At 49.3% G+C, this 27956-nt stretch overlaps 1 long non-coding RNA gene and 23 other non-coding genes across 24 annotated transcripts; all 24 read right to left on the bottom strand.

Annotated features, from left to right (window-relative positions):
- Positions 1-918: 918 nt before the first annotated feature.
- Mirg (miRNA containing gene) lies at positions 919-15396 on the bottom strand. Its single transcript, NR_028265.1, has 8 exons — positions 15356-15396; positions 12570-12696; positions 8562-8687; positions 8087-8315; positions 6959-7020; positions 6530-6711; positions 2084-2252; positions 919-1282 (listed from the first exon to the last, which is right to left on the bottom strand). It is a non-coding gene; the product is annotated as an miRNA containing gene (long non-coding RNA).
- Positions 2417-2499, bottom strand: Mir3072 (microRNA 3072). Its single transcript, NR_037233.1, has one exon. It is a non-coding gene; the product is annotated as a microRNA 3072 (primary transcript).
- Mir410 (microRNA 410) lies at positions 6582-6662 on the bottom strand. Its single transcript, NR_029914.1, has one exon. It is a non-coding gene; the product is annotated as a microRNA 410 (primary transcript).
- Mir369 (microRNA 369) lies at positions 6881-6959 on the bottom strand. Its single transcript, NR_030272.1, has one exon. It is a non-coding gene; the product is annotated as a microRNA 369 (primary transcript).
- On the bottom strand, positions 7009-7088 carry Mir412 (microRNA 412). Its single transcript, NR_029917.1, has one exon. It is a non-coding gene; the product is annotated as a microRNA 412 (primary transcript).
- Positions 7141-7219, bottom strand: Mir409 (microRNA 409). Its single transcript, NR_029913.1, has one exon. It is a non-coding gene; the product is annotated as a microRNA 409 (primary transcript).
- Positions 7879-7968, bottom strand: Mir541 (microRNA 541). Its single transcript, NR_030263.1, has one exon. It is a non-coding gene; the product is annotated as a microRNA 541 (primary transcript).
- On the bottom strand, positions 9800-9867 carry Mir377 (microRNA 377). The gene has a single exon (NR_029878.1). It is a non-coding gene; the product is annotated as a microRNA 377 (primary transcript).
- Mir496a (microRNA 496a) lies at positions 11180-11258 on the bottom strand. The gene has a single exon (NR_030437.1). It is a non-coding gene; the product is annotated as a microRNA 496a (primary transcript).
- Positions 11879-11944, bottom strand: Mir154 (microRNA 154). Its single transcript, NR_029564.1, has one exon. It is a non-coding gene; the product is annotated as a microRNA 154 (primary transcript).
- On the bottom strand, positions 14677-14758 carry Mir453 (microRNA 453). Its single transcript, NR_030559.1, has one exon. It is a non-coding gene; the product is annotated as a microRNA 453 (primary transcript).
- Positions 15397-15402: 6 nt separating the features above from the next.
- Positions 15403-15475, bottom strand: Mir485 (microRNA 485). Its single transcript, NR_030253.1, has one exon. It is a non-coding gene; the product is annotated as a microRNA 485 (primary transcript).
- A 104-nt stretch (positions 15476-15579) lies between these two features.
- Mir668 (microRNA 668) lies at positions 15580-15645 on the bottom strand. The gene has a single exon (NR_030424.1). It is a non-coding gene; the product is annotated as a microRNA 668 (primary transcript).
- A 522-nt stretch (positions 15646-16167) lies between these two features.
- On the bottom strand, positions 16168-16238 carry Mir134 (microRNA 134). The gene has a single exon (NR_029548.1). It is a non-coding gene; the product is annotated as a microRNA 134 (primary transcript).
- A 292-nt stretch (positions 16239-16530) lies between these two features.
- On the bottom strand, positions 16531-16606 carry Mir382 (microRNA 382). Its single transcript, NR_029883.1, has one exon. It is a non-coding gene; the product is annotated as a microRNA 382 (primary transcript).
- Positions 16607-20974: 4368 nt separating this feature from the next.
- Mir544 (microRNA 544) lies at positions 20975-21052 on the bottom strand. The gene has a single exon (NR_030610.1). It is a non-coding gene; the product is annotated as a microRNA 544 (primary transcript).
- A 1122-nt stretch (positions 21053-22174) lies between these two features.
- Positions 22175-22248, bottom strand: Mir539 (microRNA 539). Its single transcript, NR_030262.1, has one exon. It is a non-coding gene; the product is annotated as a microRNA 539 (primary transcript).
- A 714-nt stretch (positions 22249-22962) lies between these two features.
- Mir487b (microRNA 487b) lies at positions 22963-23044 on the bottom strand. The gene has a single exon (NR_030271.1). It is a non-coding gene; the product is annotated as a microRNA 487b (primary transcript).
- Positions 23045-23480: 436 nt separating this feature from the next.
- Positions 23481-23555, bottom strand: Mir381 (microRNA 381). Its single transcript, NR_029882.1, has one exon. It is a non-coding gene; the product is annotated as a microRNA 381 (primary transcript).
- Positions 23556-25985: 2430 nt separating this feature from the next.
- Mir300 (microRNA 300) lies at positions 25986-26064 on the bottom strand. The gene has a single exon (NR_029651.1). It is a non-coding gene; the product is annotated as a microRNA 300 (primary transcript).
- A 464-nt stretch (positions 26065-26528) lies between these two features.
- On the bottom strand, positions 26529-26596 carry Mir376a (microRNA 376a). The gene has a single exon (NR_029877.1). It is a non-coding gene; the product is annotated as a microRNA 376a (primary transcript).
- A 241-nt stretch (positions 26597-26837) lies between these two features.
- Mir376b (microRNA 376b) lies at positions 26838-26919 on the bottom strand. Its single transcript, NR_029915.1, has one exon. It is a non-coding gene; the product is annotated as a microRNA 376b (primary transcript).
- A 156-nt stretch (positions 26920-27075) lies between these two features.
- Positions 27076-27159, bottom strand: Mir654 (microRNA 654). Its single transcript, NR_030578.1, has one exon. It is a non-coding gene; the product is annotated as a microRNA 654 (primary transcript).
- Positions 27160-27573: 414 nt separating this feature from the next.
- On the bottom strand, positions 27574-27659 carry Mir376c (microRNA 376c). The gene has a single exon (NR_030270.1). It is a non-coding gene; the product is annotated as a microRNA 376c (primary transcript).
- Positions 27660-27956: the final 297 nt, after the last annotated feature.

The raw sequence follows: 27956 nt of genomic DNA, 5'->3' as shown, positions 1-27956 counted from the left end.
AGAGACCTGGGGAAGGAGCTAGAAGTCTGAGCTAGAAGTCTTAAGGGGATGGGGGTAGCTGGAGACTTCAAGGGTCTCTCTGCTGGTCTGATTAGCTGTAATCAAAGCCACCTTACAGGAGGGACAGGAGACAGGCTATCTCCCAAGCCTCAGTTTCCTCCTGTGTCACAAGCAGCCATCTATGAGAAGTGCCACCAGGGGGCTGCAGAGGGACGCTAGAGGGGCAGGTGCCCCCACCTAAGCCCTCTCAGCAAGACGGGGGCTGCCTGCCTGCCTGCCTTTGTCTTGACAACAGGAAGAAGGGGGGATGGAGTCCAGGTCCCCCTCCTCCTGCCCAGCTAGCCCAGATGAGGTGGCTGTGTGGGTGGGCGGGCAGAGGCTCTGGGGAGAACAGTGAGTCACTGCCGGCCAGAGCCTGAGCGGAGCGTGTCCCTCCCGGCTGGAGAGAGCGGTGGCGGCAGGTTTCATGGGTAATTATGTAATTTATGAGTCTCCTGCTCCGGGCTCTGTCTGAGTCAACCCTGCCGAGTCGTGACCAAGCTGAGGCCCAGCAATGAGAGGCGCGTGGGCACAGGCTGTATCCCAGGATCTGGCCTCTGCCCTAGGGGGTTCAGCTTGTACAGATGGAGCTGGAAGGGGGTGGGGCTCATGAGACCCTAGAAGGATAGAAAAGGGTATCTTTTCATGTCCCCGGCACTTGAATCAGACTATGGGGCTGGTAGTGTGTGTGTGTGTGGGGGGGAGGGGGCCAGGAATCCAGGTGTGAACCCCTGCTTCTGGATGTTTGCTTTCAGCCAAGGACTGACGACAGAGACCAGAGACATCCCAAGAGGTCCCTCTTGAAGGAGACCAGACCACACTGTTAACCCCCATGTGCCACTTAACAAAAGTCCCTCTGAATACAGACACGCAAGCATATTTACATTATATGACATATGTTTATTATTCAAAGGGCTACACACACTGAGAACTTTGAAAGCCAAGAGCAGAAACCCCTCCTTCCCCTCCCTGCTCAGTCCCCTGGGTCTGCCTACCCACCCCCCACCTCAGGTTCCTAAGCAAGGGCTGCTCAGATCTGGAATACAAGGCTCTGGGGTGGGAGTTGAAACATGGGTGAGAAGTTGGGGACTCAGAGGTAGATGGCACAGGGCGCAGTGGGGTGGGGTGTGGACAGTCCTCTCAGGTGGGCCGCGGGGAGCATCTTCTGGAGTCAAACATCTTTGTTGTCGGTTGTCGTAAGCGAGAGATCCAGGAAGGGAGGCCACAAAGTCAGGTAGAGCAGCTGCCGTGAGACAGAAGCAAGGAGACATTAGAGGGAGCCCTGAGGTTCTCTGAGTCACCCCAGAACCCTATAATCCCTAAGTTACCTGTGTCCCTCTCAGTCAGTGGCCTTGGCACACCTTCTAGCATAGTTCCTCCATCTTCAAGGAGCCACAGGCACCGCCCAGGACAGAAACCAGATTCAGACCCCAGGCTTCCTGTGGCAAGCCCATCTCCCCTTGCCCCTCCCTGCCAGCATTCTCAGTCCCAACTGGCTCATCCCACCAAGCCCTCCCCATTTCTATTTTTCCTGGCTAAAACCCTCCACAGACACCACCACACCCGGAAAGAGATAAATAAATAAAAGAAAAACAATCTCAACTGTGAAAAGCAGTCCAAATCAGAATTCTTTTCCGGCCTGAGTTAATTACACTTTTAAACTGGCATGTTTACTGATGGGGATTTTGAGTTAACAGAGAGGCACCCCCCACCCCAACTGTTTGTACAGTAAACTTTGCAGGCTGGCGGCTCCCCCAGGCCTTGGCAGCCCCACAGCTCTGGCTACCCTGCCTGCCAAGGAGAACGGAGCAGAACCATGTATTTTTGAGTGTTAGAGAAAACGAAGCTGTCGCAGATGGCGGCATCGGGGCGTGGGGTGGTGTGTGTGTGTGTGTGTGTGTGTGTGTGTGTAGGGCTGGGACGTGTGCCTTCAACCCCGTTGTGTGCATTTTCTACACAACTTCTGGACCCCTTGTGCCCTGGGAAAACCCCACCCCTGCTCCAAGCTATAAATTAAGTATAAATCCTGAGGGCAAACACTCACCTAGGCCACTGATGGCTTCAGGTCAGGGCTCAGGACTTGTTAATGGCCATAGCTCTCCCATGGATGTCCCCAGTGGAATGTCCCAACCTAGGACTGGCAGCTAGCATGGTGCATAGGCAGGGTTCCTTGAACATCCGCTCCTGAGGACCAATTCAGCGTTGTCACCTGCCTAAAATTGAAAAGACAAGGTCAGAAGTGTTCACAGTGTTTCCGCTTTACCACACGTAGGCAAGCACAGGTTCACGCGGAAGCAAGTTAGCAAGGGCCCCGCCACAGTTGCGTTGATAAAAGATCACATGATGAACATCCGAGGACAAAGTGAGATTGTGTGTTGGGCTGGAGCAAGAAGGCTTCCTGGAGGGGGCAGGGCCTGGGGCAGCCTGCCCTCCCTCGGGGTCCCTCGCACTCAACAGCCCTGCCACCTTCATTGGGAGGCTGTTGTTCTGTGATCTGCTAGCTGCCCTCCACGTTGCAGGGATAATGAGAAAATGATGGACGAGCCTCCATCAGGCCCCATGTCCCAGCCCTTAAGCCTGTCCTTGCCCATGACAAATGACCCCACCACCTCCACAGGGTCTTTTCAACAGGCCCAGCTGTGGTGTTGGTAATGTTGCTAGAGATTTATGTTGTCTTTCCCTGGACGTTTCTTCCTCTCCCTGTTTCTTAATTTCCTCAAAAAGGGTGTGCTTTTACTTATTCATTCCACAAACAGTCTCTGAGCTTTCCCACAGCCATCCATCTTTCACCTCCTTGCTGCTGATGCCTAAACCCATTTGATGCAAGGAAGACAGGCATCTCCTGAGCATCGACTATGAGCAGCTCGAGGGGTACACAGGTTGCCACAGCCCCTCAAGTCTTGACAAAGAAACTTTACTGACTCACTCTATCTCTAGGACAGCCCTAGCCAGCTCAGCACACAAGGGTGTGTAGCTCTCTAGCCATTGACCAGATGCATCAGGTTCACACCCGCACACACATGGCGGTTTTGTGATGGAGCAGGCAGCCCCTCCTCAGGCCACACATGAAAGAAAGCATCTTAGTTAACTTAGGTAAACTAAAAGGGGAAAACGACAATCCTGACAATTCCAGCAAGCAATGTCTTGGGGAAAGTAATCCTGCCTCACTGTTCAGAAAGAACAGGGAGCAAGTCAATGAGCTGTCTATCACCTATGGAACATGGGGTCTTCTCTGGAGAGACACAAAACAGTACAAGCAAAGATCTTAAGGACATCCAGCCTGGAGCCCTGTCTCTAGCTGTGTGATCCTGGGAAGACAACTCCACCTCTTTGAGCCAATCTTTCCTCACCCTCCACACATGCTTATTGGGGACAGCCAGTACACACACACACATACACACACACAAGCTACACACCATCTCCTTGAAAATAGTAAAGGAACAGACCACTGCCTTAGTCTAACCACACCCCAAGGAACTGTGGGATAGGCAAACTGACTTGATCACCTGAACTAGCCTGTGTCCTGTGACCTTGGCACATTAGGTTAACACGCTATCTTGGGAATGGTGAATTCTCTGACCTCTGAAAGTCCCCCACCCCAGAGGCTTTCCTCCTGTCTGCCTGAGGGGCAGACATTTTCACTTGACTCACTGGATGAGAAAAGTCCTTTATTTGTCTTTTCTTCTTCTCAAACAATAGATAAATCTAGTAATTTTGCTTTTAATAAAAGTCTGCACCGAGCAGGAGGGACCATCCTCTTAGGGTCTCCAATGAATTTGGAGTGTGCGTGTCGGTGGTTGCTTGGCACCCCAGCTGACATTCCATCTTGTACATAATACTCCCTTGGTGGCTGAGGTACCTGGGGCTTTCCCCATCGGTGATGCAGAGACTAGGGGTAGCCTATCTGTGGATGCCGTGGTGTGACTGCGCTTACACTGGAGCAATTAAATGGAGAGATCAGCAGCCTTCTTGCACGCGTTTAATATATTCCAAAGATGTGTCATTAACAGCAATTTCCATCTCCAAATGTTCCCATTTGCTTAGGTCCATGCATAAAATATTAGCCCTGACAGCAGCTCAGGCCTGCTGCACGAGGGCCTCTGAGGGGCCTCTGGCTTGCTGCCACGGAGACGTTCACGGAGTGGAGGGTGGGGGTTGTGCTCAGATGAATTTGAAGCCTAGCATGAGACCCCCAGCTACAAAAGTAAAGAAAAGCCCGCAGACATAGCTGACCTGTCTGTCCCCTATCGCTGTACGTCTCAAAAATCGGTGACTAGCTGGGGTGGGAGGCCTCTAACAAATGCAAAGACTAAGTGAACCCAGCTTCTATATTTATGGAATCAGCCACCACATCTTATGGAATTCCTGCTTCATGCTCACCACCTTCCTGGGGATTAACCTAATATGGTTTCTGCCTTTGGGGACTCTATTAGTCAATCAGCACACTCCATTATTCTGTCACTATAGACCTGGCCTGGATCCTAAGGCTTAGAATACAGCAGAAGATAAGTCAGGGAAGTAAGATGGGAGGGAGGGAAGGGGTAGGGAGTAAAACAGAGGAAAGAGAAAAGACGCAAAGGAAAGGTCCTCGTCTGCCTTGGGAAATCTTAAAGCTTTTTTCTTTTCTTTTCTTTTCTTTTCTTTTCTTTTCTTTTCTTTTCTTTTCTTTTCTTTTCTTTTCTTTTCTCTTCTTCTTTTTTTTTTTTTTTTGTTTTGTTTTGTTTTGTTTTGTTTTGGTTGGGGTCAGGGAGAGGCTGGGAACCAAGGTACTAGGCAGTTTGGGAAAGCAGGCACCTGGGGAGCCATAGCTGACAAGCAGTCTGATGTCATATCACAAAGGAAGGAGCTGGATAAGAGTGTCAGGCTGCCTGCACTGTCACTGCAGAGCAGGGAACACGATCCCCTCCGAGTCTTGAACTCCTGTGGAGGGGGCCTACAAGCTTGAGGACCAAGGAAGGGGGATGGACTGTGGGAGACAGTAACCAGGACCAACTCCCAGAGAGAGGGCGCCTGGGCAGACCATCCTGAACAAGAGAAGAAATCTAAAGGAGACCATGTGCTAGGTACAAGCCAGGGTGCGCAGCCACTATCTCTGTTGGAAGAGCATTTTGCTGCTGAGGAGGCCCAGAAGAGGAGAAAAAGCATGCAGGGTGGAGTTGCCAGGGTGAGGGTGCTACTTGCTCCAATGGGGAGCAAGCCCAATCAGAAAGAGCTCTTTGCCACCCTGGGGAGCCTTACTAAATACCAAAAATCTATAGCCTGTCTTTCAAAGGCTCCTACTGGGTGTGATCAGGTACTTTCTGGGGTCCTTGAGACTCTAGGTCAAGCCTCTACAGTAAGCTCACAGGAGTCTGACAGAGCCAGAGTGTTAAGTTGGAGGAAACATGAAGAAGTGCAGGCTACATTGGACACGCAGACTTTGTGTGCCCCGGTACAGGGGAACGCCAGGGCCAAAGGGGGGGAGTGGGTGGGTAGGGGAGTGGGGGTGGGTGGGTAAGGGGGACTTTTGGTATAGCATTGGAAATGTAAATGAGCTAAATACCTAATAAAAAAAAAATGAAAAAAAAAAAAAAAATAAAAAAAAAAAAAAAAAAAAAGAAGTGCAGGCTAATCCCTACTGGGCCCCCTGTGCTCGTGAAGCAGGGACAGAGCTTGGGTATCACTGCCTTGTAGACTCAGGAGGACATTCTGTGCTATTTCCAACAGGGTGGCACTGAGGACAAGACAGGCCAAGGGATGGTCTCACATACAGACTAGAGAGTCAACCAACACAAAGGCTTCAGTTCTTGGCATCAATGCCTCAAAGTAGAAATGGTCTAGGGTAGGACATGGTGCAGAGAAGTAGGCTGTGGGATAGTCATCAGATAGAAAACAAACGTCTCAGAGACAAGCTAGCTCAGGTACCACCAGCACGGACTCTACTTAGGATGCTTCTTCCTCTAAGATGCCCTTCTGGACTTCCCAACCCCCACCTCAGGAGATGTGAGGCTCTGGGTCAGGATGAGTCAGCTACATGCCTGACCATCAGTGGTGTCCAGTGGGTCAGCAAAGTGTGTCCCTCCCCTGACACCCATGCTCACACAGTAAGAGCCAATGATAAAGAGAGGTGACCATGCACTGTACCAGCATTAAGAATGGAAACCCGTCACGGGCAATCTCACCTCAGATACTAGGAACTGCACGTGTAACCAACTGGCCTGGCTCTTCCCTAAGTATCATGCTAGCCCCTCCAAGCCCTCATGGTATTGAGAAGCACCCAGGGTACAGGGCATTTGAGCATGCAGCCCTCGGTGGAAGCCTTAGACAGGGACAAACACCCATTGTTGTGGCGGGAAAGAGGCATGGAAAGTGGACAGCCATCCATTGCACATCTGGCCAATGCTTCGTGGCCCAGCCTACAAGGTTGGTGCGATCCCAGGAGGCTCCTCAGAGCTGAGGTTCAGTGAAGAGGGGGTGACAAGCGTCATACAGAGTCCATGCATTTACCTACCGGGCAGTGGTGTGACACCTGGTATGTACTGCCGAGTGACCGGAGTGGCAGGTGGTATTGAAAACAGGCCATCTGTGTTATATTCGTCATTAATAAAGCGAACTCATCACAGACAACCTCTCCTCAAGTACCCAGTGTTGACCGCAGCAACCCTGGAGCTGGAATCACCACCTGAAGCTGTCCTGGGGGGAAGGGGGGGATTGCATATAAATGGTGAGTAGGGTTGACACAGGCAGCACACAGCCTGTTCCACCCAGCCCAGTTCCCCGCGGAGGCAGCAACCTAGAAGCACCATGCTGTCCCCACCCCCACAGGGGCTGCAACTCCAAGAGCTTCTCCAAGCTGAGCGTTGATACTGAGAAAAGATCAACCATGTATTATTCGAAGTCAGCCAAGCGAATATAACACGGTCGATCTCCCTTCAAGTACCAGCAGAGGTGTTGAGCTGAGGCTGTGACATCCTGGGCGCAGGCTGCAGCGGGCACCGACGGCTAGTGGACCAGGTGAAGTACATTAGAAACAATTACTTTCCAGCTGGTCGACCATCCGTCCCATACCCCAGAGCGAGATGAGTCCATGGTCTTCCCTGAGGTGGCCTCCCTGGAGGGATTTGATACCGAAAAGGGGTTCACCGAGCAACATTCGTCCTCCAGATGCAAAGTTGCTCGGGTAACCTCTCTCCGAGTACCACGGAGAGGCTCGGATGCTCAGAACGAGGCCGATGGCTGAGTTTCCAGAAGAACCATCCTGGAGCCCCTCAGAGATTATAACTCCCCATTCAGTGAGGAGCCACCCTCCACCACGTGAAAGCAATTATTCCATCACCTCCCCAGTGCAATCTACCACCCTTTCACCTTCCAAGAATATCTAAAGCCTTCCCAGACAACCTTGAGACCCAGGTAGCGAGGAGCTGACTCGGGGCAGAAGTGGGTGCAGAACTCTGCTTACTCTATCTCTCCTTTGTAAGCTGGAGATAGGGAGATGCTGAGACCCTGCGCATATACCACACCACCCTCCCAGAGACGATGCCTTCCAGAAGCGAGGAGGCAATGACTGCATCATCCAGAGATGCTCCTCCTTGGGCCCACCCAACCACTGCAGCCCCACGACCCTGGCATCCCCGCCCTGTCACCTGCCCCCTCCCCCCACGGTGATGTCATAGCAAGAACTGCTTGACCATCCAGTCCTATAAACCAAGCAAGTAATGCTTCAAAGATAAACATGGAGGGAGGAGAGAAAGAACAGCGGAAGGAGATCCCGCAGGGTCCCCTTGTGCCAGTGTGTATGGCTGCCCCGCACGAGCACGCCAGGGAGGGCTCTCCAGTAAGGGTCAGGATCCATTGACTTAGGCCATAAGCAGAGTATGGATTCTGTGTTCGCCACTCATTTTAAAACTCTTGGAGTGTGACCAACATCAGAATCCCTTCTCTGATTTTGGCAAGAGTTCACACAGGCTTCTAGCCTTGCTGCAGGGCAGCAAGAGACTGGTCACATGCAGTGTGTCATACGGGGAAAAGACGCCACGGGCAGCTTCATGTAGGTGTTCTGGAAACTGACCTGTGGGACAGAGGCTCTTTCCCCAGCTGGCATCACCTCCTGGAAATGCTCCTAAGAGGCACACAATGGCGATGATGGTGGCTAACGGTAGCTACAAGATCCAGTCAACAGTATGGGGAGGGAAGCTTGTCCAGGTTCTTCCTCCAAGCACTTGTCCTGGAGAGAGCTCCAGCCACTGACCAGTTCCAAGACAATGATGTAGCCTCTGGAGTCCTTTGAGGTAAAGATCCTTTTGGAAAGAGAGCCACCATGAAACCTGGTGCTCATCACACCCCAGATAGTATATTAGACCCTGGATACATCCACTCTAAAATGACCTCCCGTACGGGCCTAGCCCTTCAGCACCAACAATGGGTACGTCTTTAAGCCTAGCCCTGGGAGCTGGCAACATGGAAACCCAAGGAAGGGCAGGCCCTAGAATGTTCCAGGTACCAACTGCTCGGCAAGAGCAGACTCCCCAGAACCAGTGTCTTACCCGGAATGTTTCATGAGGATCGAGGAAAGTGAAGAAGACTGCTCAGTGGGCACGTGCTCTGGCACTGGTACCCAGTCACATCCTCCAGGTGACACCCGCCAGCTTCTGAATACTCCATGAAGCTCTCTGTAAAGGTTTGGGATGGGAAAATAAAGTTTAGCCACATTAAAAAAAAAAACCCACATGGTGACCAGTCCTTCTTATCACCCCACTAGCTCTAGTCTATATCCATAGATTTCCCCATCTCAAACACCACACCCACATTGATTTTCATAAAAAAACATGCATTTCTTTCCTTTTTTTTTTTTTAAAGTAAATTCCATTAAACTAATCCAATTCCCTGTTTAGCTTCCTTGACTGTGCTGTTGGGCCATTTTCATTTCTTTTATTTCCCTTGTTATTTCCTCAAATCATTTTCATTAGGATCAATTCTTTCCCATTTAAAAATCTGAACGAAGATTTGATTCCTCAATGTGCGTTCATCTACCACAAATATTACTGCTCATAGCATCCGCCACTACTGAAGCTGCCCCTTGCGGCTGCCATGTCTACAGAGTACTGTTTCCCCAGGTCAAATGTCGCAGCTCAAATGTTGTCAAGAAAATTGGATTCTTCTGCCAATTTGTAGTCAATTGAACACATTTTCCTCCAAGCTATTCTGGTAGTTTGTGGTGTTATTTTGTGATTATTTTATCACTATTATTTAATGTAAACGGGATGAAATGCTGGTCGCCTCTATTCATTTCCTAACCCATCCAAAAATGGAGAACAAGGTTTGGTGAGCGATGAGGACGAAAGAGAAACAGACAGAGGTGTGTTGAGGGGGTGGGGTGGGAGGGGGGAAAAACAGATGGTATGTGAGCACTCCTGACCCAGTGAGTTGAGGAGAGGAAGGGGGTGGGGAGGGAAGGCTGCCATTGTCCTTGACACTGTCAAAGGACAGAGTTCATTTTGTCAAGGTATCTTCAGAGTAGAGATAGAACAGCGAGTGTGTCTGCAACTAGGGGGGCTAGGTGCTGGTGTGACAAAGAGGATTCAGGCTGAGAAGAGTCAGGGAGTAGATATTGGCATCTCTCCATTGGTTCCTGGGACTACATGTCTGGTCACGTGGCGTTCTGAGCCACACCCCTTCCTGACCATCCCCATATCCACACCTTCCATTCTAGCACATGACATTTGCAGAGACCCCAGAACTTTGTAACGTGTCCCCAATGCCACCCCAAGCAGGCTTTGATACTCAAACAAAAGTTGCCTTTGTGTGATTCAACATCAATAAAGCGAATTCACCAAGGGCAACCTCTGCTCAAGAATCAAACGTCAGCACAGGCCGAGAGTTGAGCAGGGCGCCTCTTCCCCAGGCAGCCCTGCCTCCCTCGGCTCTGGCTCCCTGACTCCCACCCTCTAGGGAGGCTGGCATTACCTCCGATGAGCCCCCAGGTCCAACTGCAAAGCAGACTAGCAATGGACTGACTTGCAGAGTTCTCTCCTGCCTACAGGTGGCCAGAGACTTGTACAGACATCCAGGCTTTGGCCAGAAACTGGTCACTCACCCAGAAGCACACGGACACCAAGTCTGAATCCCAAAGTGTTTCTCCTAGAGAAGTCCTGAGGTAGGTTTGACATAGAAGAAACCATGACTCTCTGTGTAGTAGGGTCCATCCTGCCCACCAATGAAGGCTGACCTAAAAGAGGATAACTCCCTTTCCAAGGCAGTATCCTGAGAGACCGCACAGACAAACCAGCAGCATCAGGGTACAAGGTGTCTGCACCGTCCTCTATTCTCTCTGGCTTCTGAGAGGCCTCAAAGAGGGTTCAACAAAGAAAACATGTCCAACTGCCATTCACTCAGCATCATTCGTCCTGTGTGCACCTACGAGCATTAGATGGGGTTTCTGAGCTCAAGGAACCTGTGTTCTAGAGGGTGGGAAGAGATCCACAGAGTAAGGACATTCATGCAACAACTATCATTATAAAAGCCAATGGTTTTCCAACTTTCTGGGGGAAACCAGGCACTCTCAAAATACTGAACACACATTCAGCGTGAATACATACCTTATAAGCAGCCATTAACACTCTCAGACAGACAAACGGAGGCACAGACAGGTGACAGGCTGACTCATTCAAGGTCACACCATTAGCAAGCATCGGGTGGTAATGAATGCTGCTGGGTTCTCTCCTTCCCAAGGGACACTGGAGCAGGGAAAGGACATCAGCATTCTCATGTCACTAAATGTCACTGTGAGCCACCTCTCCCCATTCACCAGCCTGACATCTGGTTCTACTTCTTAGAGATCTTCCCTGGACTGGTGAAACTGGTAAGGAATGAGTAACTGAGTGGCTTGTAGCTAGCCCCACCCCACTGGTGACTGACATTTGCTCTTCCCTACAGCATGCCTAACACTGTGATGTTTTCTCATCTGAATACAGTGCTTGACACAATGCACTATGCTCTTGATAGCCATGGCCAAACAACGATAGAGTCACCGAAATAGTTGGTGTCATTTCTGGGAAATCTTACTTTGACAACCAGGTGACATAAGTCCCAGACAGCACTTAGTACAGGGAACAATTTATTTCCTTAACCCGCACAGTCGAAGAAGCTCTCCCAGGAAGATTTTAGTGCCGAAAGGAGATTGGCCATGTAATACTCATCATAAATAAAATGAACACACCATGGGCAACCTCCATTCGAACACTTGATTTCGAGAGCTTGTGTTGATACATCTCAGGCATCTGAGGATGGAGTCCCTGAGAGTTGGGCAGATGGCTACATATTCTAGCTATATGACATATGCCATGTGGCCTAGGGGTCACTTCTTGTCTCCTGCATGTGGTGGTTAGTATCACTGACCAGAAGAAGCCACAGGAGCTTGCCACGCCCACATGGATGTGTCAGTTGTGAGCAGTTGGGAAGGCTTCTTATCGGAACACCACCAGGGAACTCAACTGCCTCTTCTAGGGAGCTCAGACTACATGGCCAGAGGGGCTGATGTAGTCATCATGGTAGATGCTGTGAATGCAATTCCTAGTTCTGACCTTGACCTTTCCCTAATATGTTTGAGGGACACATTTTACACCTTAGAAGGTGGACTTTATGTGATTTGTCAAAGTAATAAAGTGGATGACTACAGAATACTCCAGATCATTCCAAAGTATGTCCCTCCCTGAGTCCACCAGAGAACCAGGGATACACTGGGCATGGACAGCATACCTCTTACTAGATCCAACCATGGTGAACCATCCCTTCACTTACCCTGGAAAGACGCTAACACCACAGTCCCACCCCAGAAATTCCTCCAAGGCGGGATTTGGTACTGAAAAATAGGTCAACCGTGTATGATTCGTCACGAATAAAGCGAAGGCAACACGGATAACCTATCTTCAAGCACCGCACGTGGGTACCAGCATCTCTTCTCTGAAGCTGGCTTCCTCCAGGAAGTCCCCCAAGCACAGTGAACACAGCAGGTTACTGCATTGACTGTGAGAGGGCTTGAGAAGGCATCACGCACCCCAGGTCCAACCCATTCCTCCCCAACCCCTGACACCCATGGTTATCTAGTCTTGGCACCACTGCCAAGGATACAGTGTCTAAGGGTCCTTACAAGGGTCTGGTGATGGAGGTCCTAGATGCACAGATTTCATCCTGTGTTCATCATAGGAGTGGAAAGTTCCTAGCTTCATACTGAGATTGAGGCAAACACCAATGACCCTCGCCTTACATAGGCTTTGTTTCTAGGGATTTCCTGAAAAGTTCACAGAGAGGCTGACTTGGCAATACTCATTATAAAGGTAAGGTCAGCACTAAATGGCACTGACACTCAAGTCATGGCCTCGTCCCTTGGGGTGAGCAAACTTTCAGGGTGTTTTCCTAATAATAGGTTGTACTTTTTAGCTTATGATCCACTGAAAATGAGACAACAAAGAAACGAACACTAAAACTTGCTTGGTTGACAGTAAGTTCACATAGCTACCTGACGACAGTGGGCCCATGTCCATCCCAAAACCTGCCTGATGATGGTGGGTTCACGTCCACTCTGGAATCTCCCAGATGGTGGGTCTCCATGTCCATCCTAGACCTTGCCCGATGACAGTGGGTCCATGTTCACCCCAGAAGCTGGCATTGCAATTAGGCATCCTGCCAAGGGGGAAAATAACAGTGGGAAAGGGGAACTGATACCTTTAATCAAATAAATTCATGATGCAAAGGATGCCAGAGAGGGATGCAGGGAAGGTGGCAGTAGGGGGCGGAGACTGACTAAAGAACTACACAGACAATTTGGATCTTTTAAGTCAAGAAAAGAACCGCAGAGAACGTCTTTTAAAGGCTACAACTAACTCTAATAAAGAAGAAATGAAAATTACAATCGAGAAAAAAAAATGATGGGAAAACACTGGCTGGGTTATCATCTGGCAAAGTCACCAGTGCCCAATAGGAAAGTCTTAGAACCCAAAAAAAAAAAAAAAAAAAAACCAAACAAACGAGGAAGGACTGTAGTTCAGACATCAGGTATCAAGCAGGCTACACTAAGGCTATGACCAGCAGACAGCAAAGGAGAAGGAACACAGGAATGCTACCCAGGTTAACCCACTGTTCAGCTAAAGGCTCAACCCAGTAACAAGACTGCATAAGGAAAGCGCCACACATGTGTAAAAACTCTGGGGAGACAGTCACCCACAGCTCAAGCTAGTCGGTGTATAATGCACAGCTACATCTGAAAGAAAGGAAGACCCTTGTGTTAAGGAAGAGAGAACTTAACTCAAAACACGCTCTCTCCCTGCCCTAGGGACCTATGGGTGGGGGCATTCTGGAGGGTTCCCAGGATATGGATTAGAGCAAGGACAGAAGCTATGCGTGGGTATGCCTCAGTGAGTGGGTCTTCTCTGTGCGTGCGTGAAGGTCTGAGTTCCACCCCACCCCACCACCCCCCATTTTGGAAAAAAGAAAAAAGAAGAGGAGAGGGGGCAGTAGAGAGAGGGCAGAGAGGGAGGAAGGGTAGGTAGCATCTGGGAGCCATCCTTGTAGGAATGACAAAAATCCTCATTGCACTGAGATACACTAAGAGCTGAGAAATAGAAGCCCCCGTTTAAAGCAAACAAGTAGCCACGAGTGAAGCTGTTTGTAATACTGAGGACCCGTCTCAAACACTTGTAAGACTTACATTTGCATTTTTTTTCAACAGAAAAATTAAAACACATTGCAACAGTAAAGAAAGCAATGTCGTGGGGCATTTCATATCTTGTAGCAGTCAGAAGCAGCAGAAAATCTGATTGAGCTACTGAATGCTTTCAACTTAAGCTTTCTCAGCTGGGCTGGGATCTTTTTGGACACATCTATAAAGTCTTCCTGACATCGTTCCTTAGGTTAAGCACAAGTGAAATGATGATTTATATTTGAAATAAAATGATTAGACACAGGGAATATTTATCCTGTAAAATATTTCTCTCTTTACTCCCCTTTCCATTTGTATATAAGTCTCAGAAAGGAGTTTGATATTCCTGAAGTTATTTATGTGTGGGTAGAAACTTTTCTAATTTCTTTAATTTAATTGTTTCATATTGCTTTTATTTTTATCACGAGCATACATCTTTTTAATAAAATAGTAATAAGTAGAATAAATCCTCCTTTTACAAAGAAAATGAAGAAATGAAAAATAGTTCTTCTACTGTCCTCAAATTTCTTCTGAGATCCCAGCCAACAGACAAGGAAAATCACCACTCACTTATATCCCCACCCCAAAAAATGCTGACCCCTGGACCCCACTCCAGGATTTCTCAACAGGTCTAAGTCCTCCCTATAAGACGAGATTAACTAGTGGAGACGTGGGGGAGCAAAATTTGTTACTTTTCTTTACAAATAGATAAAAAAAGCCAGAGGTACCATGAGCGCCACCACATCCATGTCTTAAGTTTATAACATGGGTATCTACCTCAATGCTGACAATGCCCTCCATGGAGGGACTGGATGGGGTCAGGGGACACTGGAAGGAACCACATGTTCAAGGACGATGGTATAAACCCCACCAGGATCGTGGCTTCCTCATGATTGATATCAGGTCCAAGGAAGCACCTGGTAAGATGTGATACAGAAAACAGGTCTATCCTGTATTGGGCATCATTAAATAATGCAAGCTCACTATGAGGCAACCTCCCTCCAAGTACCAGGGGATGGCACTTCTCACAGCACTCCTGCATCTTCTTCACAGGGGGACACCTTGGGAGTAGACACAGAATGGACAGGACTCTGAGAATAAGTGAACCAAGTGGCTTAAGTCCCAATCAGACCCATGCTCTCTGGCCAACCTCTGGTTTATGGGCCCCAAATAAGCGCCAAGAGGAAGGTGATTTTTGACTCGTCATGCAATGTTTACTAAGTCAAAGGTGGCAGAGCCATACCCACAGCAAACACAAGTTTGCAAGGCAGGTTGTCCTGGGGATGCTGGGTGAAGCTGAGCTCATCTTCAGAGACTTCACTTCAGGGTATGGAATGGCTACAGATAACTCAACACAGGCTCACAATGTTCCGGGTCCCATTCTAGTCTGTATCCTGAAGGTTAACTAGCCAAGGCTGCTTCTAGTTGTTCTTCCATGGTAGAATTAGGTACTAACCAAAACAGAAGCCAGCCAGTATGTTTAAACATTTAAACAGAATCTCCCAACAGTGTCTCTGGTCTTTCCAAAAAATCAGAAATGTCCTAGGAAGTCGTGTGTGGGTTAGCTTGGACACTGGGATAACTGTGTGAAATATACAATTGGATAAAGGCACTTGACATGGGTTTAGCCATCCAGAAACCCACCTTGGGAACAGTAGTGGCTTGAGAAGACCTCTGAGGCAGAGTTTGACACTAGAAGAGAGGAGAGCCGTGTATGACTCGTTTAGATGAATCGAATTCATCACGGCCAGCCTCTCTCCAAGTATCACACATGATCACTGGCGAAGAACACTGGTGAAGAACACATCGACTCTCTCGAAAAGGTGGCTGCTTCCACTGTCCTGTGAAGAAGGGGTGGGACAGCATTGGGTAGTGGGCCGAGCCGAGTGACATACACCTACATTAAGTGCATGCTCACCCGAGGCACACTTACCTGAAGGGGGATGGTGATAGCCTTGAATCTGGTTAGTCCTCCTGGACCAGAGGGGGCGTGGTTCCACAGTTTCCATGAAGAGAATGTATTCTGGAAGCTCCTGTGGTAGTGTGGCGATGTCGGGACAACCATGCCTGCTTCTAGAGGTTGGTATCATCTCACAGACTCTCCTGTAGAGACAGGATATTGAGGTTAGACAACTGGAAGATAGATCCATCAGATAAGTAAGGCACAGGCACATGCTTAGTAAAGTACAATTCAGTCACACACCCAGGAGAGAAGGGACTTCAGGTCCCTCATGGGAAGTCAACATCATGTCCACATCTGAAGTCAACATTTCAAGGAGGCTGTGACAGTGATGCAGCAGCTACCACGGATGCCTCATGGCATCTTATGTAAACATACACCCCTAAGACCACAGTTCATCCTGGTCCACTGAGCAGGCACAGCCATCAAGTCCATTGACATATCCCCAAACTTGGTAGGATCTCTGGAAAGTCTTCTTTGAGTGGAATTGATGCTGAGGGTTGGTGACTAGGTGGCCCACAGGGTGAACAGAGTGCACGCCCCTCTGGTCAACCAGTCACACACCCTGAATGGTGCTGGCACCAACATCTCTTCCGGAAGATGACCTCTTTTCAAAGTCTTGTAAGCTGATACTTGGGGGCAGAGCCACAGCTGCCTCACCAAGGTTGGCACGGCCCACTGATGAGAGGCCTACAGGTGGATCAGATGCTCAGGTAACCCGACCAGGTGACTTACAGCTAGCTCAAGCACACTGTCCGTGGCCAAACATCCATACTTGGCTTCTCTACCAGCTTGACTGAACCGCCATCTTTCTGCAAGTTGCCATCATGTCCAGGAAATCCTTAGAGGTAGCATTTGGTACTGAAAAAAGTGTTGTCCGTGAATGATTCGTCACAAGTAAAGCGAATCCACCACGAACAACTTCTCTTCAAGTACCACAGAAAAGCAGAGACAAGACAGACAAAGGGCCCCTTCCATTTCTCCAAGGGCTATGGTTTCCAACCACCAACCTGCAGGCAGATTGGATGCTGAGTGTTAGTGAGGTGGGGGCAAGTGCTCTAGAAACACACTGGAGTGGGGCAGGGGTGGTCACTCACCTCCCTTGCAACGATGCTGACATTGTCCCCTTTCTCTGTCTTCCTTGGTTCTAGAGTTCACACTGGAAGGTTTTCAAGATGAGAAGGGAGCCCACTTGCTGTAGGTCAGAAGTCCTCTGCAGGTATATAGACCCTGGGGTATGTGAATGGGGACTTGCATTTCTCAATGGTGCACATATGGTTAGTCACATCAAGGTCCTGAGGGGACTATAAAAGTCCCACTGCAGAAAAGCCCAACCAAGGCTACTAGCATCCTCATATGAATCAAGAGAAGGTTCATTGAGCTCTACATGATCCCAGGTGATCCTCCACTCCCACTGTCTCATCTCTAAGAAATCAGTTTCAAGAAGAAGAAGAAGACCATCACAAATGGCGTAACCAACTCCTACAAGCAACCTTGCACGAGAAGGACCAGTTAGCATTTCCAGATTCTAGTGGCTCGCCACTAGGAAGCTTCCTTAGGATAGCTTCCCAAAGCCCTAGTAAGAACCCATCTCTCACCCTTCCGTGTCCCACCTGCCTCCATGGTTTCATAAAACATATTTCACTAGCAAAGTCCCTTGGGGCTTCACTTCTTTTCCATGGCCCCACCTTTCACCGTGATGGAAACCTGGCTCTCTCCTGAGGACATGGAAAGTATTCATCTTATTTCCTACAGTTCTGGCTAGCAGGCGGTAGTACCCCACCTCTATTTTGTTTCCCAGTGTAACATTCATTTGTTGATGTATCATCAAGATCCCCAACATTGGTCCTATGACTTCCTCATTTTCTGTTACCCTTTCTTCCATCTTAGCAGCCTTTCAGAGCATCCAGGGTCATTGCCTTAGCTGAGATAGCCATGATAGCAGCAAGGATGCTCCCTGCAGCCCACCGAATCATTCAGGGATTGTGGTTCCACCAACATTACGGTTGTACTACTTTGGCCCCTCCTCTTCCTACATGTTCACATCTGATGTTGGCTCATCCAGTCCCTGGGTACACCGGCTAGCCCTACTTTAAGAGCACCCCCAGTCTCCACTCTTCCAGTTGGGAAGATTGCTCATCCTCGTGATATCTTTATCAGCTCTCTAAAACCTGCACAACAGCCCGCATGGATTCTCTTGTCACTGTTCTTGACCAATTTGTGGAGCATGAAGTTGGGATATTAATAAGAATTTAACTTTTGAAAAAAAATTTAACTTAAATAAAATCAAAAATCCCCAAAGAGGGTCATGGGAAGACCTCAGCCTTCTCCCAGCATCCGTTAGGATAACAACTCTCCTGCAGAGGAGCAAGCCAAGTGCTAGGCATCAGAAACAAAACCCAGGTAGTTCCCAGTGAACTTCCCACTATGAAGCAAGACAGCCCGACATTTGTCAGCAAGATGTGTCGGTCAAGGAATCATCTCTGGAGCAAAAGCAGGAAGAGTGACCAATTACGTGCCAGCTGATACTCGTGTTTCTACCAGGGTAACACCAGAACACCCTTACACTCGCCTGACTCCACAGACTTATTCAAATCATCAAGGAGTAGGGCTCACCCAAAGCAGGAGACACACATTATCTGCTGCATGATTCTCTCCCTCCCATGATGGTCTGGAAATGATACCAGCACCCTCCCAAATATCACAACCCTTTCATCAGTGGTTAGGTTCTTGTCAGGAAGCACAGCACCGCTATACATCATAATGCGAGTGTGTGACTGTCATTGTACATACCTGGACTAGCTACTGAAGCCAAGGTCTCCTTACGGAAGGTGCCATGCTGTCCAGAAAGCCCTCGATGGCAGCACTGACAACTGGTTGACCAGAATAAACAAAGCCAAGGGCACAGGCATTACCAATCTGCAAGCACTAAACGTGACCATCTGTGAGCCCCGCCGTCTCTGGGCCATCCACCATGCAGCAAGTCTTCCTAAGAATGGATTGAGGAGCAAATGTTAGGAGAATTGGCTACACACCTTGTTTTTCCCTCTAGCCAAGTGAACAACTGTCCCTGAATTGGCTGAGGTCAATAGCCCTTCCTCAATAAGATCAATATTCCCTTATAGGACTCAGCATCAAGAAAGCTAACCATAGATTTGGGCAGGGGTTGGGTGGGTGGGGGAGGGGTGCTGAATAGATACTTCAGGAGAAAATTGTTCTTTTGGAAGAACTCTAAGCTCAGAATAGCCTATTCCCAAAGTCTGAGGCAGGGGGATTAACGTGCATTCAATTCTGGGGACCTCACTAGGGTAGCCTGGGTGCTGAGAGTCTGGAACAAAGAAGCCTGTGACCTTACGAGCATGTCCTGTTGTTTCTGGTCCATCATTTCTTCCTGGGCTTTGGGCTTCCCTCTGACATAGATAGGCCATTTAGTATTCACTTTTAGTAGCTGATAGCACTTCTCTCTGGCAAAGAGAGGAAGCAGGGGTGAGAGCTGAAGCATCCTGACCTCAGAAATGCCCTAAAGATGGCGTGCATGTGCTATAGGGTATCAGATATCCCTAGCACCTGGATTTACCTGGGCCAAATATACTCTTACAGACCTCAGGCCAATCCTGATAGGGCTCTTGTATGAAGCTGGCATCCATCTTGAACTGATTCCATCCAGGATTGGTCCCCACCAAGGGAAGAGTCATCCAGGCGGCAGGAGCTGGGCTTCCTGTCCGCCACCGGCATCATCCCTGAAAGGGAGACGCCCAAGAACAGCATCTTCCCTTACAGCAGGGATACAGGCCAACCTCCTTCTTCCAGAATCCCAAACAGCTGGGTTCATCTTACCTTTTGTGTGTGATCTCCACCAGCACAAAAAGAAAAGGAATCAAGTCTCTTCCAGAGCCGAACAGCAGGACGGGAAGCCCCATCGGGGTAGTGTCTGCACCTCAGTGGTGTCCACAGGAGGAAGGGGATGCCAGGGACAGGACCTCAGTGAGAACAAAGGAACAGGGTCAAGTTAGCTTGTCTTTCACAAGCCTGAATTCCGGGGGGTGTTTTTGAATGGATGTAACCCTGAAAACCAGTCTGTCCCCAGGGGAGTTGTGACTACTTCTCAACCATCTCATGGCTTCTCCCCACTGCCTAGCCATCCAGAAAGGGTTTGGCCCACATGCTCTGGCTGGGGAAGGCTATAGCCCTGGCATCAGCTCTCCTTTCAAGCGCACCCTGGCACTGAAAACTGGTAGAAGAAACGAAGGGTGTCCGTGAAAGCACAGCAAGCTCATCGCAAGCAGGACCAAGCTTCCTCGGGGTTGGTCTTCTCCATCAGGAATATCCAAGGAGCATCTCGAAGGAGCTGCAGGGCTCATCCAAGGCTCACACAAGGCAGGCAGTCTCATATCGCTTGTGCAGGGGGCCCTTCAAAAAAGCAGAGTTTGATAGTCAAAAGGAAGCTAACTGTGTCTCGTTCACAATAAGCAAACAGAACATGAATGACCTCAAATATTCTCAGAGATCTCTGACAGGAAAACCGGGGCCTCTTGTCTACTGTCCTCTCTCCTTCCAGAAGATTCTTCCAATGACAAATTGAATTCCTAGACTCTGAGAGGTGAATTCCCATAGTCTGTAAGAAAGCACATGAGCTGACAGCAACCACTCACTGCTACACATTGGTCCTAGGGCTAAAATCTGGTCTGACGGAAAAACTCATTCCCACAAGAGCTTCCTAAGGCAGGTCAATTTAGAAACAAAATGGAAGTCTATCTGGTCCTCCCTGAGAGGTAAGCTGGATGGCAAGAAGCCAGCAGCTGGCCGAATATCATGGAAGGGCAATGGCACCATGGGCATTACCTCTCTCGATAACGTCGAGGGTTGCTGGTAGATACGACAGATAGGACTCCTCCTTCCCCAGAAGCTGTGGTTCCAGAACTGTGCTCCTTACAATTGACTGGAAATGGAGAGTTACAGAGTCAGATGGTCTCAGTCACCAATAACCTGGTGCTGACAAGTCCTGCTGTTGGCTGACATAGGCAGCCCCTCCTTGAAGTAGCTCTTATATCTGGGAAGCCCATAGAGGCATGCTTTGATTTGAAAGAATAATCAATAATCAATAATGGTGTTTGTACAGCAGGTGGCCTTTCACAACTGACCACAGTTTGATCATCAAAAGGTAGCATATTGGCTCAATGCTCACTCATGATGGATAATGCGGGGTGGATGGAGGAGATGGAGCACACACACTACAAGGAACATGCAACATCACCTCCAGCCCCCAGTGGCTACATGTGTTGTCCACGGACCGGCAGCATTAGCATCACTTGAGAGCTTGCTAAAAATGCAGAATCTTGGCCCCTCAATCAGACTCTGCTTTTTAACAAGATCCCTAGGTGACGAATATCTTAGCAGCGTTGAGCAGTTTGAGAGGCCCTACACTAACCAACAATTTGTACAAGCATGCATGCAGGCACACACACACACACACACACACACACACACACACACACACACACACCAGATTATGGAATGAGCTGAAATGGTATGCTATTGACCAGGTATGTCTAAGAAAAAGTCAGCCCAAAGGAAGCCATAGGAACAGATAGAGAGTGACTTAAGGCAGCGGCGGCGGCAGGAAGTATCCTTATTAACACCTGTATTAACCACAGGAAGTCTATGCTCAGAATGGATGCTGAGGAGAGTGGGTGCTGGACCTAGAAGACCCTGGCCAAGTTCTGTCTACCTAAAGAGATGCTTGACCCAGTACCTTCTCAAGGAGTTCCTCTGAACTAAGACTTAACAGCAACAACAGACAGGTGAGTTATTCTCAGTGTTCTCCAGACCAAGCACAAAGAAGCAAGCCACCAAAGCTGTTGCCACCTCAAAGCTGTCACTGTGAGAGTACATGGGGGGGGGGGTGCCTTCTGAGGTTACTCTGCCTCAATAAATTCTCCCTCTCCTGCAGCAGGTACCAATGTCCATTAGCTGAAGTCACCACTGTGCTCTAGGACCTTCGGAAGCAAATCCAGATATGGGGCAAACAATGGTCGTCCCAATTAATCTCCATAAATATGGCGAGCACACTATTGATAGCCACCCTGCAAATGTCAGAGAACCACCGCACCGAGAAAAACCGCAGGACCTCCTCTCACGATCCAGACCAGACAGCTCGCCGGCCTCTGTCATTCAAGCACATGCTTGTGGAACCAGTCACACTCTTGAGCAAGGGGCCGGGGCCTGACCCCAGTGACTATCTGTGAGATTGGCTGCCCATCCAAAAAAAAAAAGAACGATTTGCCAAGTCATGAAAACTGTGCTATCTCACCATGACCAAGCCACGTAGGAACCCCTGGACTCTTCAAGCAAGATCCTGACTTGGGATCAGAGTGTAGCTCTTACACATCAGTTCTGTGCTCTCTTGCCTTGTGCCCAGGTAAGGCTAACCCATGCATCATGCACCAGGCACCTCTTTAAACAACCGTCTCGTCATCCCGGAAGTCCACCAGGGCAGTATTTGATACTCAAAAAGAAATTATCCTTGTATGATTCATCCAAAAGAGCCAACACACCAAGGATAATTTCTCCTCAAGTATGAAACAGTAGCACAGCAGGAATACCAGCATCCATAGGCCTCTTGGGAGTGATCACCACTCCTCACACGTGGCTGCACCCAATACATACATGCACCATGCATGCAGTACTACTGATGGCCATTCTAAGCACCAGGGAGGTGAGAGGCTATAGAAATGACTCCCCAGGACTCAGCATGACAACCTCACGTTAGCCTCTTCTAAGGGTAATGGTGGCTGGGGTCAAGAAGCCAGGCAGTGTCCATCTTAAGTGGAGCAAGCATTGTGGGTGGCCCTGCTGACCCCCGGCATGGGGTCTTCTGTTCTAGAAGCTGCTACAGAAATGATGTCACTGCCGAGTCACAAGCACCACCTTGTAAGTCCAGCACAAACTCTAAGCTCCAACACCCACTCACATGACTGACAGAGAATGTCTGTCTCAACATGGGCTCCCAAATCCAAGGAGAGGTTTGTATATCACCATCATAGCTGCCAGCAGTCAGCTCCCAGCAGACAAAAGTTTGGGCTGGCACATGGTCAATAATGAGCCTAGTCCCTACAAGAGCCTGATCTCTCCCAGCCCCCGAGAGCCATATGCATTGGACCCCAAGAGGACTCGCGAGTGACACACGAGACAAGGAGCATAACACGGCGACACCCTTGTCCAAGGATGTGTGATGGGAAGTGGCAGTGGCAGGATCCAGGCGCAGGAAGCCAGGCTGCAGAGTCTGCGCACTTGATACTGAAAAAGTGGATGACCCTGTACGATTCGGCATGAGTGAAGCGAAGAGGACAGGGATAACCACTCTCCAAGTACCAAAGCTCGGCCTGGAAAGCAAAGCCACCGCCTCAGGTAGACGTGCTACGTCTTCCAGGTAGGGTCCTGGGGACGAATTAGACGCTGAGCGTTAGCAGACTGGGTCACACACACCAAGCAAGAACATGCACACTTGGGTACCACGGCACGGCAGCACATCAAAAAACAACGGCCCACACCAGCACAGACCTGACCATCAGCCTGGGAAAGCAGGGACCCAGGCTACACACAGAGAGCATGCTTTGGGACCAACCCATATGGACAAGGAGAGGGGATGTACCCGAGGTCTTTCCTGAAGTCATCTTGCGCCCATGAAGCCGTTGGTGCATAAAGGAAACCCAGGAAGCAGTTTGTCACACACAAGATGGATACACACGGTCATGCACACACATACCACATCCCTCGCTGAGTGTGGACGGGATCCAAGATAAGGTTTGATACTCACAGAGAGCTTGCCCTTGTATATTCCATGTCAATAAACCGAATATACAAAGGGCAACCTCGCTTTAAGTACCAAACAATAGCATGGGGCAGGTTCCGCTCTAGCATTCACGGGGTCAGCCTCGTCTCCTGGGACTTAGCCTGGGGAGGGATGATGGGAGATTCGGAATCAGCCAATTACATGGCAAACACCACCTGCCAGATGTGTGCCCACTGGTCAGCTCTCCATCCAAGGAGCTTGGGCTGGGACAGATACTTGGGGGGTGGGGGGGACCTTTTTCTGATATTACTGGCAGATGTTACAACAGATTGAGATTTTCACTCTCTCAGGAAATACAGAACTCAGATTTTTGCTTTCTGTAGGTAAACCCTGGTTAGGACTACAATCTTATCCTTAGCACTTTCTCTATGATGCCCACCTGGCTGTACACTGCACACAGAGGACAGGAGGACCCCAGGAATTTATAGAAGTGATTAAAGCCAATCCTTTCTGCCTTCCCAGTAACGGGTATCAGTGTCACTCCCAGGACCGGACCCTGCCCCACTAATTCTGCCCGATAGTGGAATGGGACAGAACTAGAAGGAAGTTGATGCCATACAGGGGTCAAACTCCACATGCCACTGAATGATGGAACCATCTTTCCTTTTTGGGACCTCTTCCCCAGAAAAGAGCAGGCAGGAATGGCCACAGGTTTGCACTGAATCATGGCAAGGAAAAACACTCACCTTTTTTTGACGGGATGGGTTGCTTCCATAGGTGCGGGCTGTTAAAACTGCCCCCTTCTGATCTAGGTATAGCCACAGAAGAACACCAGATAGACCGCACGGAATGGGAAACTTCAGCCTCTTCCCAAAGACAGACACCACTTCCAGGAAGTCCTCACTTGGAGAGGGGTGGACCAGGCCTGAAATCATTATAAATAAAGATGTATAAACCAGTACTTGTATCAAAGCTGGGATAGTCTAACATCATGCTTTATCTTCTAAGGTGAATGCTGTGAGCAACAAGGCTCTGGAGATGGCTTGGTACAAACAGACGGCAGGTCTGAGGGCCACTGTCTTTTAACAAGCAAGCCACTGTTGGGTGATTATGTTCAATGCAAGTGCAACAGGCACCACAGTACCCTCTCCCACCCTCAAGAGCAAAAGATCAGGCACCAAGAGGACAAGGAGGACCAGAGACTAATAGCTTAGCCAAAGGTCCCATCTTAGAACCAAGAATTGGTACATACCCGAGAAAGTCAGAAGTCACGTTGTATCAGGAGACCTGACCCAAAGATGGAACAGGGCTGGAGTAGTTCCCAGATAGAGTTAGATGTGAGGACAAGTGCCTCTTGCAGTCTATTACCATCAATAAAGAGAACATACCGGAGGCTATCCTCTTTACATGAACCAAGAGTTGGGCCAGGGAACAGTGAAGCACCTGTGAGCCTGGGCTGAGCACAGGGGCTGGTGAAGCAAGCCTCAGCTGGCTGGCTCTGGAATTGGCTGCATACTCTGCACACTGGTACCCAGCCCTAAAGTTAGTTTACTTCTCAGTATCACTCCAAAACAGGGTGATCTTCCAAAAGACTAGGGTGGGGCATGGGAGGATGGGCATGGGGTGGGGTGGGGGTGGGGATTCTGTGTAACTTAACAAAAAAGTGACAGAGAATGATTGGCATTCCAGAGCCTGCAAAGCCACCCTGGCAAGAAAGCCTCCACCTGTGCCCACAGCTGCAGCCTCCAGGAAGTCCTCCAGATGGTCATCGAAAGAGCAGGATTAGTACGCACAGCAACATGCATCATTCAAGAAAGAAGAAAAACCGGAAAACTAGCTCTCTGAAAGCCCCCACCCTCTTCCCCAAACTGGAGCAGTATGGAGACCTCTGGACCTTCCTTCTGCCCTTCTTGGGGAGTTCAGAGGACTATGGGAGACTTATCACTATAAACATCAGACCCATGCAAGGCTCACCGGAGGGAGGTGAGATGCCCCACCTCCACCCGACCCCCAGAACCAAGGTTCTTTAGACAACCTTAACATAAATTCATGCTGTGACACACAAGGTGAAGAGGACACCTGGAGAAGGAGGCTTAATGGTCTTGGTAGCCTCTGGGAGCATCTTTACTTTGGATATCCACCAACCCCCTTTCCCTTAAGTGGATGGGAAGCCTTAAAGGTGATTGTAAGGACAGGTTGGCAATGGTGGGCAGAAAACCCACATCTAAATGGGCACTGGCTTGCTGCTGACACTCTTTTGGCCTTAGAAGACGACCTGGCATGCACACCACACTGCGAAGGGCTGTCAGAAGGGGAGGCACAGTTTCCTAGGCTCTACCAAGAACAGCCCTTAGGATCAGCATTTTTTTCTAGAAAGTTCTCAGAAGCATGTGTGAGATCTGTAGGGTCAGACGAAGAAGGAGCTCAAGCTCGGTGGCCCACCATGCATTTACTTACCCTGGAGAGACCACACCCTTCTGCTAGGCCCAGGCCGCCGCCAGCCATGCTTCCAGGCAGCATTTGCTCCTCGAAGAGAGCTTGCCCTTGCATATTCATTTCGCGTAAAGCAAACACACAAAGGATAACCTCTCTTCAAGTAGCAAACGATAAGGAGCGCTGGGGAGAGCTGGTCCGGTGCGATGACAGATGCGATGACGGTCCGGATGTGAGCCTGAGGGGGCACATTTGGAGGTTACACTTCCAGATGATTCACATGCCCCCCCTTCTCCGCACACCCCCCAAAGGGTTACCCAAGGCGCCCTTACCCAAAATGATGGCCCACCCAGGAGCTCTCCAAGACATATCGCTACAGAAAAAAGAAGCCGACTCCAGAAAACATACACATGGTGAGCACACAGAGAAACAACTTCATTTGAGGTCAGAGAAGGGATATAAAGAACACAGTGGTCTCAGAACACATCACTGGGAGAGGCTGGCATATAGGCACACATCACACAAGTCACAAATCTATCTATCCCCGCCAAGCCCAGGAAGACGACGGATAGCACGCTTTCTTCGGTGAAGATGTCATGTCCTCGGTGGTTTCCCAAGCAGCATTTGATACTGAAAACGTGGATTTTCCTCTACGATTAGTCATTAATATTGTACTCATAGAAGGAGAATCTACCTTTTAAATATCAAAGAACAACTCGATCCAGGATGCTGTGAGCTTGTGCTTGTGTCGACAGAAATGGAAGTCCACTGGGCAGAGTGAGCAGGCTGCCCAAAGAGGCGGTATATCAGACCCAGATCAGACTAACACTCAGTTGGCTTCTTAAGGCCATTTCTGGCCACGCCCCACTCATTATTACATGATCTTCCCCCCCAGCCCCAGACCCTACAGAATCTTCCAGAAATAGTTCCAGAGCGACATTTGATACTGAAAAAGTGGATGTTCCTCTATGATTATCCAGGAAGCACGTAACCATAGAAGGAATATCCACCTTTTAAATACCAAAGAAGGACTGAGTTCCGGGAAGGACCAGGCTTGCTGCTTGGCTCATCTGAAACAGATTACAAGACAAAAAAAAAAAAAAAAATCCCCGCTTCTCAGGCAGAGGAAACAGAATGTTGAAAGGCGCCTCGGCCTCTGTGCCAAGCTGGCTCCACAGGCAGAGACCCAAAGGTGATGGTCAGCAGACATATGACATGAGAAACACACATGTTCTGCAGCTTACCATCTTCCCACTTACCGAGGAGGGCACTGCGCCCAGCCTCATCTCCCTGGTGGATCATGTCACCCAGGAAGCACATGAGACTCAAAACTCAGGCAAACCCATCAGATTGACCAGCAAACATAAAACCACAGAAGGGAAATCTACCTTTTAGATATCAGACTTAAACTCTTGGGACATCCAATAGGACAGTCCTATCTGCGACAGAAGGGACACAATGGGAAAGACTTGTTAGCTGTGGGGGATTCCAGAACGAGACCCCTGACCTCTGGCTGAGTTGGCAGCCCATGAGGGAAGCTCTCAAGATTGCTCATTGGCCCTTGGGCACCTGAGGACATGCTCTGTGGACCACTGACCCCCCACTTACCCAAGAGGGTGCACCTGTCCTGTCACTGCCCTGGTGGTGGCTTCAGCTCAGGCCCATTACCCAGCAGCATTTGACACTGAAAACGTGAAATTTCCTCTATGTTTAATCACAAAAAGCATAAACATAGAAGGAATATCCACCTTTTAAATACCAAAAGATTTAGTCCTGAAGAGAAAGAGCCGAGGCCTAATCCGTCAGAAATGAAGAAGGCAGCAGACAGGCGCCCTCGGCACAGCCCCCAGAGGACACAGATTCCAGGAACAACCTGGCTGTGGAAAGCACAGGCTGTGGAACCCATCTCTCCCTTTGTTCTCTGGGTGGGGGAAGACTGGAATAACCTGCTTTGTCCTAGGGGGCACTTTGTATTCAGAAACATCCCAGAACCACTTGAGATACTGAAAATGTGGGTGTTACCTCTATGATTAACCAGAGGCATAGAGGAGCACTCACCT

Source organism: Mus musculus, chromosome 12 (assembly GCF_000001635.26).
Source record: "Mus musculus strain C57BL/6J chromosome 12, GRCm38.p6 C57BL/6J".
NCBI classification, from domain to species: Eukaryota; Metazoa; Chordata; class Mammalia; order Rodentia; family Muridae; genus Mus; species Mus musculus.
Note: the sequence above shows the minus strand (reverse complement) of the source record. Positions and strands in the feature narration are given on the sequence as shown.